The following is a 20,721-nucleotide window of genomic DNA, read 5'->3' as shown; positions in this document are numbered from 1 at the left end:
GGGAACAGAACTTTTATAAATTTTGGCTCTGGACCCATCACCAGGTGGGCAAGGATCGGAGCGGACCACATAGGGGATTAATAGAGGTTATAATTCCTATAAATCGCTCTATCTTGATCCTAGAGTTCTGCATGGATTTGCTAAACCAAAATGGTTGGCAAGGGAAACATCCTTGGGGGAAGGGGAACAAGAAATTGATATAATGATCTTTGGCTCTTGACACCCAGGGCGCGGCAGGTGAGGGCGGCTGGACTCAATAGGGGTAATAGATGTAATTCCTTTAAATCGCTACTTGTAATTAGATCTCTGACTGGAATGCTAACACCTCACAAAATTTGGCCACAAACAGTACCTTGGGGAATGCGGGTATAAGAACTTGTAGATAATTTGGATCTGTCTCATCCGGGCGGCAGGGAGGGGCGCGGGGCCCTAATAGTTGGAAAATAGAGGTAAATCTTTAACAATCGTCTACGTTGTCCATAGATGTTCTTGAATGGAGATTGGTAACTAAATGTGGACAACATAACATCCTTGGGGATGGGGGAACAGAACTTGTATAAATTTTGGCTCTGGACCTCCCAGGGGCAGAGATGGGGCTCGGGCCACAATAGGGTGTTATAGACGGTAAATCCTCTTAAAGTCGCTACTTGTCATAGAGTTAATGCTTTGGTTGTTACCGCAAAGTTAGGCAACTACACACATTCTTGGGGGGTAAGGGTGAACAGAAAGTCGTATAAATTTTGACTCTGGCCCCCACTGAGGGCAGGTCGGGAAGAGGCCCAACTAGGGGAATTAGAGGTAAATCCGTATAAAGCTCTTTCTTGTACCTTGAGTTTTTGTTTGGGTTTTGCTACCCAAGATTTGGCCATTAATAAACATCATTGGAAGAAAGGAGTACTCGAAACTTGTATAAATTTTGGCTCTGACCCACCTTGCGGGGGCAGGAAGGCGGTGGGGCCAATAGGGGATTTAGAGGTGAGATATAAATAACTTCACTTCATGAAATGTATAACAATGAACCTGTATTAGAACATTACTTGGGGGTGGGGGGGGGGGGTCTGGGGGGTGGGGGGGTGGGGGGGTGGTGGGGTGAGGGGTGGGTTGGGGGGGGGGGGGTGGTGGGGGGGGGGGGGCGTGGGGGGGTGGGGGGGGGGGGGGGGGGGTGGTGGGGGGGGGGGGGGGGGGGGGGGGGGGGGGGGCGGGGGGTGGTTGGGTGGGGGGGGGGGGGTGGGGGGGGGGGGGGGGCGGGGGGGGGGTTGGGCGGAGGGGGGGGGGGGGGGGGGGTGGGGGTCTGTGGCGGGGGGGCGTGGGGGGGGCATTAAAATATCCAGAAGTGAGCGATAACTGGCCATCTGGGCACATTCTTTTTGTTGAATGAAAAACACTTGCATGGCTACCTTCATTTTTGTGCTGCTAAAAAAATCTAAAAAAAAAAATTGTGCGAGAGATAGAGCAAAGTGAGCAGAAATACCACAGTAACTGGTACATCATGGTAACTGGTTGAGACCAATAGAGGTACTGTAGATATTTCAAATCTATTAATCCTTAATAAAACCTTTCCCTCAAAAACACCTCTTCTTTTAGTTATTCTGATTTGGGGCTAAATTGTAGTCCATTTTTGACAGTAATTTTCAAATATGTCTTTGAAATTCCTGAATAATTCCAATAGAGGTTAATTTTCTTAACAAAATTTGGATGTTTTAAAACATTAAATGTCTGAAAAATATTTTGATATCAGTCTTCAAACTTTTCTTCAAATCTTTAAATTTTATCTGTACATTATAAGTAAATGGTCATACTTCCGAAGTCAGCACACGATACTCACAAATCTTAAATGATCCAATATAATGCTCTTCGGGTAAAAAACGAAACGGTGGAATTATCAGATTTGAAATTGGAAAAAAAGTCGGTTTTATTACCAATAATTTACCATGCAGATGGCATAAAGCCATTCTAACGTATCAGTAAATTCCTTATTCCATAATCATCCTTTGTTATATATGTTCTCTATCTATCTTTTGGGGACCAATCATCGTAACAATTTTGTTGGATGAAAAATCTCTATTGTTGCGTTTCATTGTTTGACTTGTTCCAAATATCGAAAAAAAGGATTAATATATAAAAAAGTCAGAGTTTAAATATTTTATACTTGTCCCATCTTAAGTAAAATTATTTGAAATTTTTACATACTGATTCAACTCATTTCAGATTACAAAGAAGGTATAATTACCAAAGTGCACAATTGGCTTTTGTCAAATGCTGTATGTACACCTGGAAAAAGCATTTGTTTCTTTTTAAAATCTTAATTTTCAAATTACGCACACAAAAGTGTCACTTAATTTCTTCTACTACAGACAGTACTCACAATCTGACATGAAACTGAACATGAAGTACTTTTTTACAGGTAAAAAAAGTTTTTCTTGTTTCAAGAGAATTGGTGAGAGACTACACAATGCCATGCCAAACAATCCATTACCAATCTCTGGGGTAATGAGAAAACCTATGAACATGAATCCACTGATACTGACAAATATACAGTCATCCACCTTACTTCAAGGTCAACTTGTATGAGCTGAAAAACATATCATGAAAGTTATTGATGAAATTTACTACATGAGTAAGTTCTGTTTGACTGAATGATTTCTGCATGTATATGTATAATTTATACTTTGATTTGTGACAACCAGGTTCAACAACTTCATCTTATTTCCTATATCCTGACATTACATGTGTAATTTCAGTATTAGCTTATGTTATCATTTTAAATATGACAATCAAAAAAGCTGAAGTCAGTTTCTCTTCTCTAAAGATCTTCATTTTGTTAAAAGGTATTTTTTTCTTCAGTTTGAAGATTTTTTTTAGTCATACTTTTGTAAATACTGACACTGTAACCACTTAAGCAATTATATTCAAGTTTACACAGATAAACCTGTAAGACAAAATAAGATGTTTTTTGTTTGTTTTTGTTTCAGGTAGTAGAACATTTAGAACCTTTGGAAAGAGGAAGTCGGAAAAACAGCTGGGCAAACTGGAATGTGTGGCGGGGTAATGTATACATACAGTAGCATTACATATTTGTTCATATATCCATCCTTCCCTCTTGAGATACTGATTATTGAGCTTTGTTTTGTGCATTCGTTTCAAAAGATGTTTTTCTAGGCTTCAACTTCAAAACCGTTTGACATAATGCCACAAAGCTTTCTCAAGTTTCTATTTAGATGTATATTAGGTTAGTGTTGTGGCACTTTTTACTAATGTAAACTTATAATATAAGCATATATATACCTGTAGTCAAAAACACAAAATTACTGTTTCCTATTTTTGGACTACAAACATCAAAACCATTTAAAAAAAACAACTTCCCAAAATGAAATTCTGTATATTTTAGGGGGCCCTGCTGGGCAAAGTGGTTAAGATGTTCCCCCGACATATTACCACAAGCCCTCCACCTCTGGCATGCGGGTTCGAATCCCATGGGGGGCAGTTGCCTGGTTTTTCTGCGAATACTTCCTTCACACCAACAAACCTGGCACGTCCTTACATGGGACTGTGGCTGTTTAATAGGAACGTTAAAAACTAATAAAAAACCAAAATTTCCTGTATATTTGGGTAAGTGCCCTGATTGTGCCTTTTGTTGTCATATCAAGATTTAAAACTCTTACAGATTTAAGCATTGGGGATATAAATATCATATTTGTGTTTTAATACAAAACAGTGGGGTACAGGAAGATAAAACTTTGGGTCCTCCTTGATAAGTTTATAGGGGATAGAAATTGGGTCAATTTGATTCAACTTGCTGTGTGGGTCAGTGTCTCCTTTTGTATGATAAGAGATAAGAGTGTTAACAATGGTGGACGGCCTTTGTAGGGACTAGGTGTAGGACTCCGTAAGTATGAGATAGTGTTTTAACTATGGTGGACCATCTGGTCCTGGTGTAGGTACGAGGTGTTAGGAGCACCCGGTATGTTACGACGTAATGAGAGAGTGCTTAACAATGTGAACTGCCTGTGTAGGTAACGAGGTTGTAAGGAGGCCGTATGTTACGAGTAAGAGAGAGTGGTTTTTTAACAATGTGGACAATCTGTCTGTGTAGGTACGAGTGTGTAGGAAGCCGTATGTTACGAGGAATGAGAGAGTGTTAACAATGGTGACTGCCTGTGTAGTATAGGTATGTACGAGTATGAGTGTTAGGAGCTGTCTGTGTAGGTAAGTGGTAAACGAAGATGTGATGAGAGAGTGAGTGTTAACAATGTGACATCTGGTCCTGTGTATGTACGTGGTTGTAGGAGCCCGTAAGTGTAAGTAATGGAGAGTGAATTAACTTAGTGTTGCCCGACAGGAAAAAAAAAAAAGGGCATGGTGGCCTAGGTTTTGAAAAAGGGCACCTTGACCCGCGATAAATAACCATCAGAGGGGCACAAAAGTTATCGACGACTTCCAATACAAGGGAAAATCTTTTAAAATGTCTTGTTTATTTAATTCTGTCTGAGTTTCTAAGTAATATCAGGACATTTATTTAATTATTCTGGGTAAAAATAATGATTTTGGAAATTGGAATCTATCGATCATATGATCATGACAATAATTGATTCACAAGAAATATCTATATTTCATTTATATTAATTAAAGATTGGGAATAATGCCTTTATTTCAATCCTATTATCTTTATTTTATATATCTTTATTGAAATATTAAAAATACTGTATAATTTAATTGAATAAGTTTACTAATGTTTCAAAATAATGGATAATAAATTGAAATAATGTTCTTAAATTTACAAGCACTAAATTAAGATAATACAGATCATTGTTAATGTAGTAGTATTCAAAATGTAATTTATCCTGAGAGAGAAAAAGGTAAATTTCTTTTTAATTTGATTTGTTTTAATTAATTTGCTATTAATTATTTTATTATTATTAATTTATTTTGTCCGAAAATAAATTCACACCGAAATTCTAAAAAAAATATACCATTTTCATTTTTAAAAACATGAATATTAGTAAATCCTGAATCCGGATCGACTATTGCAATATACCCAAAATGGCGGCCATTACGATTGCAAAGCTTGTGACATTCATCAGTATAGTTATGCCTATTAAACATTAAAAACGTGAGTAAATCATTTACAGTTAAAAGCAGTATTTGTTTTTGTTGTAGTGCTCACTAGCTGTAGTCATAAAACTTAATGAAAGGCAAGCTGATTGTTTTCTAGGCTGCCGATCGGCTGCTTGACTTCAGCTTTTACGTAACTGTTAGGCCTAATACACAGACGTGAAAGTGACACCACAAGCCAAGTGGAAATAGCCCAAGGCTGCTAAATAGGGCCACTGGGGTGTTGGTCATGGGGTCAGGAAGTGGTCACACCTCTTTTGTTTACTTAATTATCAAGTCACTGCTGCATGGTATTTTGGTAGTTTAGTAAACGTGTACTGAGGACAAAACAGGGGCAGGGCGTTTAGGTTATAGGGGCATGGCGTCAGGTAGTAAAAAGGGCACGGCGCGGCGCCATGCTAATCGGGGCTGTGGGAAACACTACATCTTCCTGTGTAGGTACGAGTTGTAGGAGCCGTATGTACGAAGTTATGAGAGAGTGTTAATAATGTGACAATCTCCATGTGTAGGTACGAGGTGTAGGGAGCCGGTTTGTGTCACGAGTATGAGAGAGTGTTAACCAATGTGTGACATGCCTGTGTAGGTTACGAGGTGTAGGAGCCGTATGTACGAGTATGAGAGAGTGTTAACAATGTGACTGCCTGTGTAGGTTACGAGGTGTAGGAGCCCAGTTTGTACGAGTATGAGAGAGTTGTTAACAATGTCACTGCCTGTGTAGGTACAAAAGGTGTAGGAGCCGTTTGTTGAAGAGTATGAGAGAGTGTTAACAATGTGACTGCATGTGTAGGTACGAGGTGTGGGGTTGTCGGGGGGGGCAGGAAGCCGTATGTACGAGTATGAGAGAGTGTTAACAATGTGACTGCCTGTGTAGGTACGAGGTGTAGGAGCCGTTTGTACGAGTATGAGAGAGTGTTACAATGTGACTGTCTGTGTAGGTACGAGGTGTAGGTGTATGTACGAGTATGAGAAGAGTGTTAACAATGTGACTGCTGTGTAGGTACAAGGTGGTAGGAAGCCGTTTGTACGAGTATGAGAGAGTGTTAACAATGTGATCTGCCCTGTGTAGGTACGAGGTGTAGGGGGGCAGCCGTTTGTTGTTCGAGTATGAGAGAGTGTTAAACAATGTGACTGCCTGTGTATGGTACGAGGTGTAGGAGCCGTATGTACGAGTATGACGAGAGTGTTAACAATGTGACTGCCTGTGTAGGTACGAGGTGTAGAAAGCCGTTTGTTCGAGTATGACAGTGAGTGTTAACAATTCTGACTGCCTGTGTAGGTACAAGGTGTAGGAGCCGTTTGTAGGGAGTATGAGAGAGTGTTAACAATGTGACCATCTGCCTGTGTAGGTTACGAGGTGTAGGAGCTGTTTGTACGAGTATATGAGAGAGTGTTAAACAATGTGACTGCCTGTGTAGAGCGTACGAGGTGTAGGAGCGTATGTACGAGTATGAGAGAGTGTTAACAATGTGACTGCCTGTGTAGTGTACAAGGTGTAGGTAGCTGTTGTAAGTGTAGCGGGTGTATGAGAGAGTGTCAACAATGTGACATTTGCCTGTGTAGGTACGAGGTGTTGGAGCTGTATGTCACGAGTATGAGAGAGTGTTAACAATGTGACTGCCTGTGTAGGTACGAGGTGTAGGAGCTGTTTGTAACGAGTATGAGAGAGTGTTAACAATGTGACTGCCTGTGTAGGTACGAGGGTGTAGGAGCTCGTCCGTTATGTACGAGTATGAGAGAGTGTTAACAATGTGACTGCCTGTGTAGGTACAAGGGGCTGTAGGAGCTGTAATGTACGAGTTATGAGAGTGTGTTAACAATGTGACTGCCTGTGTAAGTACGAGGTGTAGGAGCTGTATGTACGAGTATGAGAGAGTGTTAACAATGTGACTGTCTGTGTAGGTATGAGGTGTAGGTGTATGTACGAGTATGAGAGAGTGTTAACAATGTGACATCTGCCTGTGTAGGTAGAGGTGTAGGAGCCGTTTGTATAGTGAGTATGAGAGAGGTGCTTATCAATGTGACTGTTGTGTACGGTATGAGGTGTAGGTGGTATGTTTCGAGATGAGAGTAGTGTTAACAATGTGACCATCTGCCTGTGTAGGTACGAGGTTTTTGGTAGGAGCCGTTTGTAATGTCACGAGTATGAGAGAGTGTTTAACAATGTGACTGCCTGTGTAGGTACGAGATGTAGGAGCTGTATGTACGAGTATGAGAGAGTGTTAACAATGTGTCATCTGTCTGTGTAGGTACGAGTGTAGGAGCCGTATGTTACGAGTATGAGAGAGTGTTTAACAATGTGACTGCCTGTGTAGGTACGAGGTTGTAGGAGCCCGTATGTACGAGTATGAGAGAGTGTTAAACAATGTGACATTCTCCCTGTGTAGCGTACGAGGTGTAGGAGCCGGAGGGGATTTGTCTCTAGTGCCTACTGTCTACTGTATAAACTGTTCACACTGAGACTGACACGGAAACACAGCTCACTGGATTGATTACTCACCAGGACTCCCCATTTATCCGTGGACTCGGATTTATGTATATCAGGTAGGAAAAGCAGGTCCAAACTTATTGATATCATTTTGAAATCTTTATTCTTCATATTCTATTTAAATTATAGACTGCTTTAACACTTCTTCCTTGTGAGTTTTGTAAGTCACATTATACATGTATATAATCTAAGGTTCTCACCATCTAGGGACCGCAATGCCCTAAGTGGTTAAGATGTCCCGACATATTACCACAAGTGGTCCACCTCTGAGTCGCAAGTGCGAATTCTATGTGGGGGCAATTGCCAGATACTGACCACTTGGTCGATGGTTTTTCTCAGGGTTTACTCCAGTTTTCCTCCATTGTAAAACCTGGCACATTCTTACATTATCTTGGCTGTTAATAGGACGTAAAAACTAAAACAAACAAACCAAATTTTACCATCTTTTTAAGTGCATGTCTGTTAATTATGTTGTAACCATGTCCATTACAGATACCACACAGGACCCTAAGGAGCTATGGGACTGGTATGAACCCTATCTGGAAGATGAGGAGGTATGTTTGCAATAAACACTAAGCCCTGTACCCCGGGCTACTCACACAGGCCATCTATATCTGATTGATATAATACAGTTAAAGAAAAAGAACAGAAGGTTCAGTTGTTTCTAGTTAAAGAAAACACTTTTTAATACGAATTTAATTGTGCTTAGAGATGTGTTATTGATATATATATATAAGAAACAATTTGTAATTGTGTGTGATATCATAAATAATTAGAAGTGCCCCTCCCCCTCCCCCATCCTGTGGAGATCCTCTGACTGACTGGACTCTAACATTGTTAAGTGGTGAGTATAGCAAACACTATACTTATAACATGTTGTTTTTCTATTAGTAATACATACTGTTTTCACACCTGTCTATTGCTAATCTTCTAATTCAATTTCATTCCTTAATTAGTTATTATTTTGATATTTAAAATCTGAAAATACAAATTATTTTAACATAAGTTATGATCTAGTGATCATATTAATTTTTTAAATGTTTTGAATGTAATACAAAGTTTTGGTTAAAGCATGATTTGATAATATTACGTTATTACATTATTTTGTGTTGAGATTATATTGTTGATTTTGTCACTATCACTATAGACTGTGTTTTGTATTACTGCAGGGTGTTGCTCTAGATCCCGCTGAGGGCTGGTCTCATGATAGCAAGTCGGCCTCCTCCGTGGAATGACCTTTGACCTCTGGCATGAGGTTATAATAACACACACACCATTCCTATGCTTCTCTTTCTGCAGGCAACACAAAATTTTTTACTAAAAAAAACTTAAAGGAATTATTCTGGTTGGTTTTTTAAATACGGCATATTTTGATTCAAAAAAACTATCCTTGGAAATTTTATTTGAATTGAAACACATTTTCACACAAAGTCTAGTAAGATAAAATTAATAAAGTAAATGCAAAGATTTGGAGAAATATTTTGATAACAAAATGACTGACATCGGCATTAAAAAGGGTATAACTACTGTCTGTGCCCAGTGAACTCTTTTTTGTTAAGTTAAAGAATTTCTTGTCAATGGATGTTCATATGTATCATAAGCTGAGTGTCATTTCAACTTGACAGCAAGTATATCTTTATCTTTATATTCACAACAAATTAGCATGGTCATTAAATAATAAAACCATAACATAAGTCGGGAATGGACAAAAAACTTCTCAATGGTTTTGTTTTTGCTGATAAAAGTTAAACCCAGTTATACTTAACTTTATTAACGTTATATGATATGTTATATAACGTCAGAGTGCTGATTGAAGTATTTATGTCATATGTAAAATAAAAATGGAAAACAGTTTTTGGACAGATATAGCATTTCATCTTTATATGACTGAGTTCTACTTTAGCAAATTGATGTGTATGGATTTAGAACATTAATGACCTTTCTGGTGATCAGACAATTTACTGCATTTCTAGCCCCAATGTTCCTAGTAAATTACTTATGTTTCAGCCCACAGGGGGACACTAGAGCAAACCCGTACTATTGACATGTCTCTAAAATAGTCTCCTGGTTTCATATTGTTACTGGTTTACGACTCTATCGTTACAGGAAATAGATGTTAAAGGCCGGGTGGAGGACATGTGATGCCAATCGGAGAAATGATTTCGTCAGTGGATGACCAAACTAGAGTGGTACTCAACATTGTTTCCTCGCATCCCTGTACCGGTGCAGAAAGATCTGATGCAGAAACTGAAGAATCACAACTGGTCCCGCCCAGAACCAGAGGAGGAGCCAATAGCAGCATCCAATCAACCACAACATATATCCTGAGACGAGGAGGTCAGCTTCGGCGAGGCTGAGAGGATGGCATACAAGCGCAGGTAGATATCATGTTCACTGAATGTGGGAGGCTAAACGACATCAGGAACTTTGTATAGACATAGGTAGATATCATGTTCACTGAATGTGGGAGGCAAAACGACATCAGGAACTTTGTATAGACATAGGTAGATATCATGTTCACTGAATGTGGGAGGTTACACATAACATCAGGAACTTTGTATAGACATAGGTAGATATCATGTTCACTGAATGTGGGAGGCAAAACGACATCAGGAACTTTGTTTAGACATAGGTAGATATCATATTCACTGAATGTGGGAGTTTAACACATACATCAGGAACTTTGTATAGACACAGGTAGATATCATGTTCACTGAATGTGGGAGGTTACAACATTACATCAGGAACTTTGTATAGACATAGGTAGGTAGATATCATGTTCACTGAATGTGGGAGGCAAAACGACATCAGGAACTTTGTATAGACATAGGTAGATAATCATGTTCACTGAATGTGGGAGGCAAACAACGACATCAGGAACTTTGTATAGACATAGGTAGATATCATGTCACTGAATGTGGGAGGCAAAAACGACATCAGGAACTTTGTATAGACACAGGTAGATATCATGTTCACTGAATGTGGGAGGTTCAACAACATCAGGAACTTTGTATAGACATAGGTAGATATCATGTTCACTGAATGTGGGAGGCAAACGACATCAGGAACTTTGTATAGACATAGGTAGATATCATGTTCACTGAATGTGGGAGGTTACACATACATCAGGAACTTTGTATAGACATAGGTAGATATCATGTTCACTGAATGTGGGAGGCTAAACATACATCAGGAACTTTGTATAGACATAGGTAGATATCATGTTCACTGAATGTGGGAGGTTACACATACATCAGGAACTTTGTATAGACATAGGTAGATATCATGTTCACTGAATGTGGGAGGCAAACGACATCAGGAACTTTGTATAGACATAGGTAGATATCATGTTCACTGAATGTGGGAGGCAAAACGACATCAGGAACTTTGTATAGACATAGGTAGATATCATGTTCACTGAATGTGGGAGGTTACACATACATCAGGAACTTTGTATAGACATAGGTAGATATCATGTTCACTGAATGTGGGAGGCAAAACGACATCAGGAACTTTGTATAGACATAGGTAGATATCATGTTCACTGAATGTGGGAGGCAAAACGACATACATAGACACAGGAACTTTGTAATGTGACACAGGAACTTTGTATAGACACAGGTAGATATCATGTTCACTGAATGTGGGAGGTTACACATACTCAGGAACTTTGTATAGATCAGGAACTATAGATAATAGACATAGGTAGATATCATGTTCACTGAATGAATGTGGGAGGTTCAAAACATACATCAGGAACTTTGTATAGACATAGGTAGATATCATGTTCACTGAATGTGGGAGGCAAAACGACATCAGGAACTTTGTATAGACATAGGTAGATATCATGTTCACTGAATGTGGGAGGCAAAACGACATCAGGAACTTTGTATAGACATAGGTAGATATCATGTTCACTGAATGTGGGAGGTTAAACATACATCAGGAACTTTGTATAGACATAGGTAGATATCATGTTCACTGAATGTGGGAGGCAAAACGACATCAGGAACTTTGTATAGGTCATAGGTAGATATCATGTTCACTGAATGTGGGAGGTTCAACATACATCAGGAACTTTGTATAGACATAGGTAGATATCATGTTCACTGAATGTGGGAGGCAAAACATACATCAGGAACTTTGTATAGACATAGGTAGATATCATGTTCACTGAATGTGGGAGGCAAAACGACATCAGGAACTTTGTATAGACATAGGTAGATATCATGTTCACTGAATGTGGGAGGCTAAACATACATCAGGAACTTTGTATAGACATAGGTAGATATCATGTTCACTGAATGTGGGAGTTTACACATACATCAGGAACTTTGTATAGACATAGGTAGATATCATCTTCACTGAATGTGGGAGGCAAAACGACATCAGGAACTTTGTATAGACATAGGTAGATATCATGTTCACTGAATGTGGGAGGTTACACATACATCAGGAACTTTGTATAGACATAGGTAGATATCATGTTCACTGAATGTGGGAGGTTACACATACATCAGGAACTTTGTATAGACATAGGTAGATATCATGTTCACTGAATGTGGGAGGCAAAACGACATCAGGAACTTTGTATAGACACAGGTAGATATCATGTTCACTGAATGTGGGAGGTTACACATACATCAGGAACTTTGTATAGACATAGGTAGATATCATGTTCACTGAATGTGGGAGGTTACACATACATCAGGAACTTTGTATAGACACAGGTAGATATCATGTTCACTGAATGTGGGAGGTTAAACATACATCAGGAACTTTGTATAGACATAGGTAGATATCATGTTCACTGAATGTGGGAGGCAACAACATCAGGAACTTTTGTATAGACATAGGTAGATATCATGTTCACTGAATGTGGGAGGTTACACATACATCAGGAACTTTGTATAGACATAGGTAGATATCATGTTCACTGAATGTGGGAGGTTACACATACATCAGGAACTTTGTATAGACATAGGTAGATATCATGTTCACTGAATGTGGGAGGTTACACATACATCAGGAACTTTGTATAGACATAGGTAGATATCATGTTCACTGAATGTGGGAGGTTCAACAACATCAGGAACTTTGTATAGACATAGGTAGATATCATGTTCACTGAATGTGGGAGGCTAAACATACATCAGGAACTTTGTATAGACATAGGTAGATATCATGTTCACTGAATGTGGGAGGTTACACATACATCAGGAACTTTGTATAGACATAGGTAGATATCATGTTCACTGAATGTGGGAGGTTACACATACATCAGGAACTTTGTATAGACATAGGTAGATATCATGTTCACTGAATGTGGGAGGTTACACATACATCAGGAACTTTGTATAGACATAGGTAGATATCATGTTCACTGAATGTGGGAGGCAAAACATACATCAGGAACTTTGTATAGACATAGGTAGATATCATGTTCACTGAATGTGGGAGGCAAAACGACATCAGGAACTTTGTATAGACACAGGTAGATATCATGTTCACTGAATGTGGGAGGTTAACATACATCAGGAACTTTGTATAGACATAGGTAGATATCATGTTCACTGAATGTGGGAGGTTAAACAACATCAGGAACTTTGTATAGACATAGGTAGATATCATGTTCACTGAATGTGGGAGGTTACAACATACATCAGGAACTTTGTATAGACACAGGTAGATATCATGTTCACTGAATGTGGGAGGCAAAACGACATCAGGAACTTTGTATAGACATAGGTAGATATCATGTTCACTGAATGTGGGAGGCAAAACATACATCAGGAACTTTGTATAGACATAGGTAGATATCATGTTCACTGAATGTGGGAGGCAAAACAACATCAGGAACTTTGTATAGACATAGGTAGATATCATGTTCACTGAATGTGGGAGGCAAAACGACATCAGGAACTTTGTATAGACATAGGTAGATATCATGTTCACTGAATGTGGGAGGCAAAACAACATCAGGAACTTTGTATAGACATAGGTAGATATCATGTTCACTGAATGTGGGAGGTTACACATACATCAGGAACTTTGTATAGACATAGGTAGATATCATGTTCACTGAATGTGGGAGGTTACACATACATCAGGAACTTTGTATAGACATAGGTAGATATCATGTTCACTGAATGTGGGAGGCAAAACAACATCAGGAACTTTGTATAGACATAGGTAGATATCATGTTCACTGAATGTGGGAGGTTACACATACATCAGGAACTTTGTATAGACATAGGTAGATATCATGTTCACTGAATGTGGGAGTTTACACATACATCAGGAACTTTGTATAGACATAGGTAGATATCATGTTCACTGAATGTGGGAGGCAAAACATACATCAGGAACTTTGTATAGACATAGGTAGATATCATGTTCACTGAATGTGGGAGGTTCAAAACAACATCAGGAACTTTGTATAGACACAGGTAGATATCATGTTCACTGAATGTGGGAGGCAAAACGACATCAGGAACTTTGTATAGACATAGGTAGATATCATGTTCACTGAATGTGGGAGGTTCAACAACATCAGGAACTTTGTATAGACATAGGTAGATATCATGTTCACTGAATGTGGGAGGTTACACATACATCAGGAACTTTGTATAGACATAGGTAGATATCATGTTCACTGAATGTGGGGGAGGTTACACATACATCAGGAACTTTGTATAGACATAGGTTGATATCATGTTCACTGAATGTGGGAGGTTCAACAACATCAGGAACTTTGTATAGACATAGGTAGATATCATGTTCACTGAATGTGGGAGGTTCAACAACATCAGGAACTTTGTATAGACATAGGTAGATATCATGTTCACTGAATGTGGGAGGTTCAACAACATCAGGAACTTTGTATAGACATAGGTAGATATCATGTTCACTGAATGTGGGAGGTTCAACAACATCAGGAACTTTGTATAGACATAGGTAGATATCATGTTCACTGAATGTGGGAGGTTACACATACATCAGGAACTTTGTATAGACATAGGTAGATATCATGTTCACTGAATGTGGGAGGCTAAACGACATCAGGAACTTTGTATAGACACAGGTAGATATCATGTTCACTGAATGTGGGAGGTTACACATACATCAGGAACTTTGTATAGACATAGGTAGATATCATGTTCACTGAATGTGGGAGGTTCAACATACATGGAACTTTGTATAGACACAGGTAGATATCATGTTCACTGAATGTGGGAGGTTCAACAACATCAGGAACTTTGTATAGACATAGGTAGATATCATGTTCACTGAATGTGGGAGGTTCAACAACATCAGGAACTTTGTATAGACATAGGTAGATATCATGTTCACTGAATGTGGGAGGTTCAACAACATCAGGAACTTTGTATAGACATAGGTAGATATCATGTTCACTGAATGTGGGAGGCAAAACAACATCAGGAACTTTGTATAGACATAGGTAGATATCATGTTCACTGAATGTGGGAGGTTAACAACATCAGGAACTTTGTATAGACATAGGTAGATATCATGTTCACTGAATGTGGGAGGTTAAAACATCAGGAACTTTGTATAGACATAGGTAGATATCATGTTCACTGAATGTGGGAGGTTACACATACATCAGGAACTTTGTATAGACATAGGTAGATATCATGTTCACTGAATGTGGGAGGTTAAACAACATCAGGAACTTTGTATAGACATAGGTAGATATCATGTTCACTGAATGTGGGAGTTACACATGACATCAGGAACTTTGTATAGACACAGGTAGATATCATGTTCACTGAATGTGGGAGGTTCAAACTACATCAGGAACTTTGTATAGACATAGGTAGATATCATGTTCACTGAATGTGGGAGGCAAAACAACATCAGGAACTTTGTATAGACATAGGTAGATATCATGTTCACTGAATGTGGGAGGCAAACATACATCAGGAACTTTGTATAGACATAGGTAGATATCATGTTCACTGAATGTGGGAGGTTACACATACATCAGGAACTTTGTATAGACACAGGTAGATATCATGTTCACTGAATGTGGGAGGTTCAACATACATCCAGGAACTTTGTATAGACACAGGTAGATATCATGTTCACTGAATGTGGGAGTTTACACATACATCAGGAACTTTGTATAGACACAGGTAGATATCATGTTCACTGAATGTGGGAGGTTACACATACATCAGGAACTTTGTATAGACATAGGTAGATATCATGTTCACTGAATGTGGGAGGTTACACATACATCAGGAACTTTGTATAGACATAGGTAGATATCATGTTCACTGAATGTGGGAGGTTACACATACATCAGGAACTTTGTATAGACACAGGTAGATATCATGTTCACTGAATGTGGGAGGTTACACATACATCAGGAACTTTGTATAGACACAGGTAGATATCATGTTCACTGAATGTGGGAGGTTACACATACATCAGGAACTTTGTATAGACATAGGTAGATATCATGTTCACTGAATGTGGGAGGTTACAACATACATCAGGAACTTTGTATAGACATAGGTAGATATCATGTTCACTGAATGTGGGAGGTTACACATACATCAGGAACTTTGTATAGACATAGGTAGATATCATGTTCACTGAATGTGGGAGGTTCAACAACATCAGGAACTTTGTATAGACATAGGTAGATATCATGTTCACTGAATGTGGGAGGTTACACATACATCAGGAACTTTGTATAGACATAGGTAGATATCATGTTCACTGAATGTGGGAGGCAAAACATACATCAGGAACTTTGTATAGACATAGGTAGATATCATGTTCACTGAATGTGGGAGGTTACACATACATCAGGAACTTTGTATAGACATAGGTAGATATCATGTTCACTGAATGTGGGAGGTTCAACAACATCAGGAACTTTGTATAGACATAGGTAGATATCATGTTCACTGAATGTGGGAGGTTACACATACATCAGGAACTTTGTATAGACATAGGTAGATATCATGTTCACTGAATGTGGGAGGTTAAACAACATCAGGAACTTTGTATAGACATAGGTAGATATCATGTTCACTGAATGTGGGAGGTTCAACAACATCAGGAACTTTGTATAGACATAGGTAGATATCATGTTCACTGAATGTGGGAGGTTCAACAACATCAGGAACTTTGTATAGACACAGGTAGATATCATGTTCACTGAATGTGGGAGGCAAAACATACATCAGGAACTTTGTATAGACATAGGTAGATATCATGTTCACTGAATGTGGGAGGTTACAACATACATCAGGAACTTTGTATAGACATAGGTAGATATCATGTTCACTGAATGTGGGAGGTTCAAAACACATCAGGAACTTTGTATAGACATAGGTAGATATCATGTTCACTGAATGTGGGAGGCAAAACGACATCAGGAACTTTGTATAGACATAGGTAGATATCATGTTCACTGAATGTGGGAGGCAAAACGACATCAGGAACTTTGTATAGACATAGTAGGATGTGGAAAACCTCAGGACTTTGTATGACATAGGTAGATATCATGTTCACTGAATGTGGGAGGTTACACATACATCAGGAACTTTGTATAGACATAGGTAGATATCATGTTCACTGAATGTGGGAGGTTACACATACATCAGGAACTTTGTATAGACATAGGTAGATATCATGTTCACTGAATGTGGGAGGTTACACATACATCAGGAACTTTGTATAGACATAGGTAGATATCATGTTCACTGAATGTGGGAGGTTCAACAACATCAGGAACTTTATATAGACATAGGTAGATATCATATTCACTGAATGTGGGAGGCTATATGATATCTGACATGAACTTTGTATCTTCCTTTTCATTTCTCTTTTTAATATATATTACTTACAGTATATGTGTTTAGTGATTAATGTTTTTCCTGCTACAGTGTAAAACCACATACTTTCATAGCATACAATGTTTCATGTATGTATTATTAACATTACTTATACCATAATTAAATATCTGTAATGTGTGTTACTGATAAACTAGTAAGATGATATGTTGTGAGATGGAAATTTATCAGGCGAAGTACTAAAAGATACCCATACAAATACAACACTCATCACTCATTATTGACATCAAATTTACACTCTCTTTGTTTAAAGGTCACCTGATAAAGGAACATCTCCACAATATTCACGACGTTCTCCACGCCGATCTCCTGGCAGACGGTCACCGCACAGACGTTCCCCTGACAGACGCCGATCACCTCACTACAGATCATCACCCGACCATCGCAGACATTCACCAGATCATTATCGTTCACGTGGCAGGCGACCTTCACCTCCAAGGAGATCAGGACAATCAAGTAGTGGTGACTTTGCACGTGATCTACAAAGGGAACGTGACCGCCAAAAAAGAACCAAGGATAAAGATAGTCGACCCAGGAGTTGCGAGCGTAAACGGTCACACAGTAGAGAACGACACCTTAAAAAGAGTTCCAAACACTCACATCGAGATAGGAGATCAAGATCACGAAGTAAAGAACGACACAGAGATCGACATGGGCGTGAAAAACATCGAAATGGTGATCATTGATCTTCAGGATTATTTAGTGACATTTCATATCATTGAGATATTTACCATTGCTGTCATAGTGTCGATGATATATATCACAGTTATAATATTAATTATGACATACTTTTATCAGAAACATTTGATTTCTTTGTGTTTTGCCATAAATATCACTTCATTCTATGTTTGTTGAGGAGGTGAGGGGAAATACTTTCTGGATTACAAATATACAGACTTGACTAAACAGTCTACTCAGGACACTGGAGTTATCAGTCCTTTGAGCCCATACTGAGTGTTAACTTCAATACATCATTAATGTTAATGAGAACATTATTTTCTAGTTCTCAGAAATCAAGGATTTAACAGTTGGTGTAAGCTCACGAGTCCAAATCACTCCATTAACAGACAGAATAAGTACTTTACTTAGATATGCTGAACAATTTGCAGATCAAGTAGATATACATAAAATGTATTGATATATGTCAAATGTTTGGTTTGCCTTTATTATATTATCTGGCATAAGGTCTCCTTCCATAAATGGAGTGACCGTGACCATGTAAAAACTGGGTTAGATGAAGCCACACTCTACCACTACACCTCAGTCAGAGGTAATTTAGGTCTATATTACAATAGTTTATATTTTAGTAGACATCCAAGATAGCAGATTGTCTGATGTCAACCAGGTCATGGTTAGAATCAAAGATACATTTTTACTGGTAGTTTAATCTATTGTATCATATGTTAATCTACCTTTAAACCCAGTTTTAAGGAATACTATGGCAGTTAGATGAGTCTGGCCATTCTTTAACTATGTATAATCTTAATCAAATTATTTCATTGGAAGCCAAGTTAGCTCTCATGTTTTATGTTTTTAAGACTGACTTTTTGATCTCCGTCAAAATGGCAGCACAAAGCTTCAATAATTTGCTGTTTACTTCAAGCTAGCCTTATTTACCAGAGTTACAAATATTAAGTTTGACTATATGAAATATAACAGTTAACAAACTTGATTTGTTGACATCAATCAGACAACTTAAATCTTTTAGTGTATGTATGTATGTGTGTTTCCAGGGTGAATGATGCATGTATGTTTGGTTGAATGATGAATACTTGTGAGTATTATGCTGTTTATTTAATTTTTGAATTACATGCCATGCTGTTGAATCTATTTTAAAATATTGGTTTATTTTAAGTGATAAAAGTCTTGTCTTGTATGACATTGACAAGTCAATCTTTCTAAACCTTTTATTTGTCATCCTTGATACTCCAGGGGTTACTATCACCGTCAGAATATGCAACCCCGGAAAATGTCATTGCAAAACTTGAGCAATTCAGGAGAAAAATATGGCCAATCACAGGCCTGAAGGACTTTCTTTGATGATTTACAGAGAACAATGCTCCATTTCAAATCCGTATAATATACTGTTATTGGATGTTCGATATACATTAAAGGACCAAACTGTCTGCTCATGTGCTATTGCACACCGAGCCTTCAGTTTTCATATGACATATTCCAGCAGTGATAGTATCTCCTGGATTATTGAGGATGTTTATTTGTTCGTCGGCGCGGTAATTAGACGATTTTGCCCTTATGTAGTACTTAACCAATATTATAAACAAGAATCTTGATAAAAAAAATAATGTAAGGAAGTCAACTGTATGACATATTGACATAGATGTGATATTGTCTCTGTTACCTGTGGCCATATTTCATCATACACTCATTTGTATAAAAGGAAAAAAGAAGAAAATCATTATGCCCCATCATAAAATTGGGAGCATATAATGTCTGTCATAGGAAGGCGAGGACATATTATTTATATCTTTTATGTTTTATGCTTTTCATGCATGTTAAAAATGAGCATAAAATAATTTTCTAGCAGGTACCATAGGTTACTTGGTAAGAAACCATTCTTTTAAGTTTTAATATCAGTAGCATTATGTTAATGGGTTTGATATGTTCTTCAGATACAAATGGTTACTATGGTAATCCCATACTGGGAGTATTGAACAATAGGTGTAGATAGTGCTCCCAATACATTAATGTCTAATGGTTGTACATGTATTACTGTCAAAAATATTGGCTTAATTATTTTAGTGCAAGAAAGGCACTTCATGTCTTTTTTTTTTTGGAGGGGGGGGGGGTGTTGATGTTCTGTAATATCCATTTGTGTATCATACTATTGTACAGTTTTCACCGACTAGCTCGCAGTGCATTAAAGTATCATCTTGTTTTTTATTTACGTCTTTCTCATTCTGTTATAGAGGTTACAAAGCGAGCGGCGGTTGGATATAAAATGTATTTCACACTTGTGAATTACATTTTATAAGTTACTGTCTAGCTTAAAAGTGTTAAATAAATTCCATAATCAATTACCTCGAGTCAGGTGACCCGGTTTTCCCAGAAAAATCATTCACTTGCAAGCCATATTAAGATTAATGTTATTTGTCGACATTTGCAAAAAAATAACTGCATAAAGAATGTATGGATTACAAATTATTTCAATTATGAATAATGCTATAATACATTCTCACTTACTGAAGTTCTACATGGAGTTTTAACCAAATT

At 38.1% G+C, this 20,721-nt stretch overlaps 1 pseudogene; it reads left to right on the top strand.

The window, feature by feature from the left end:
* The first annotated feature begins 2,457 nt into the window (after positions 1-2,457).
* On the top strand, positions 2,458-20,391 carry LOC138322153 (pre-mRNA-splicing factor 38B-like; annotated as a pseudogene).
* The last annotated feature ends 330 nt before the right edge of the window (positions 20,392-20,721 follow it).

This window comes from Argopecten irradians, chromosome 4, assembly GCF_041381155.1.
Source record: "Argopecten irradians isolate NY chromosome 4, Ai_NY, whole genome shotgun sequence".
NCBI classification, from domain to species: domain Eukaryota; kingdom Metazoa; phylum Mollusca; class Bivalvia; order Pectinida; family Pectinidae; genus Argopecten; species Argopecten irradians.
The sequence above is the reverse complement of the archived record's forward strand: the minus strand, read 5'-3'. Positions and strand labels throughout refer to the sequence as shown.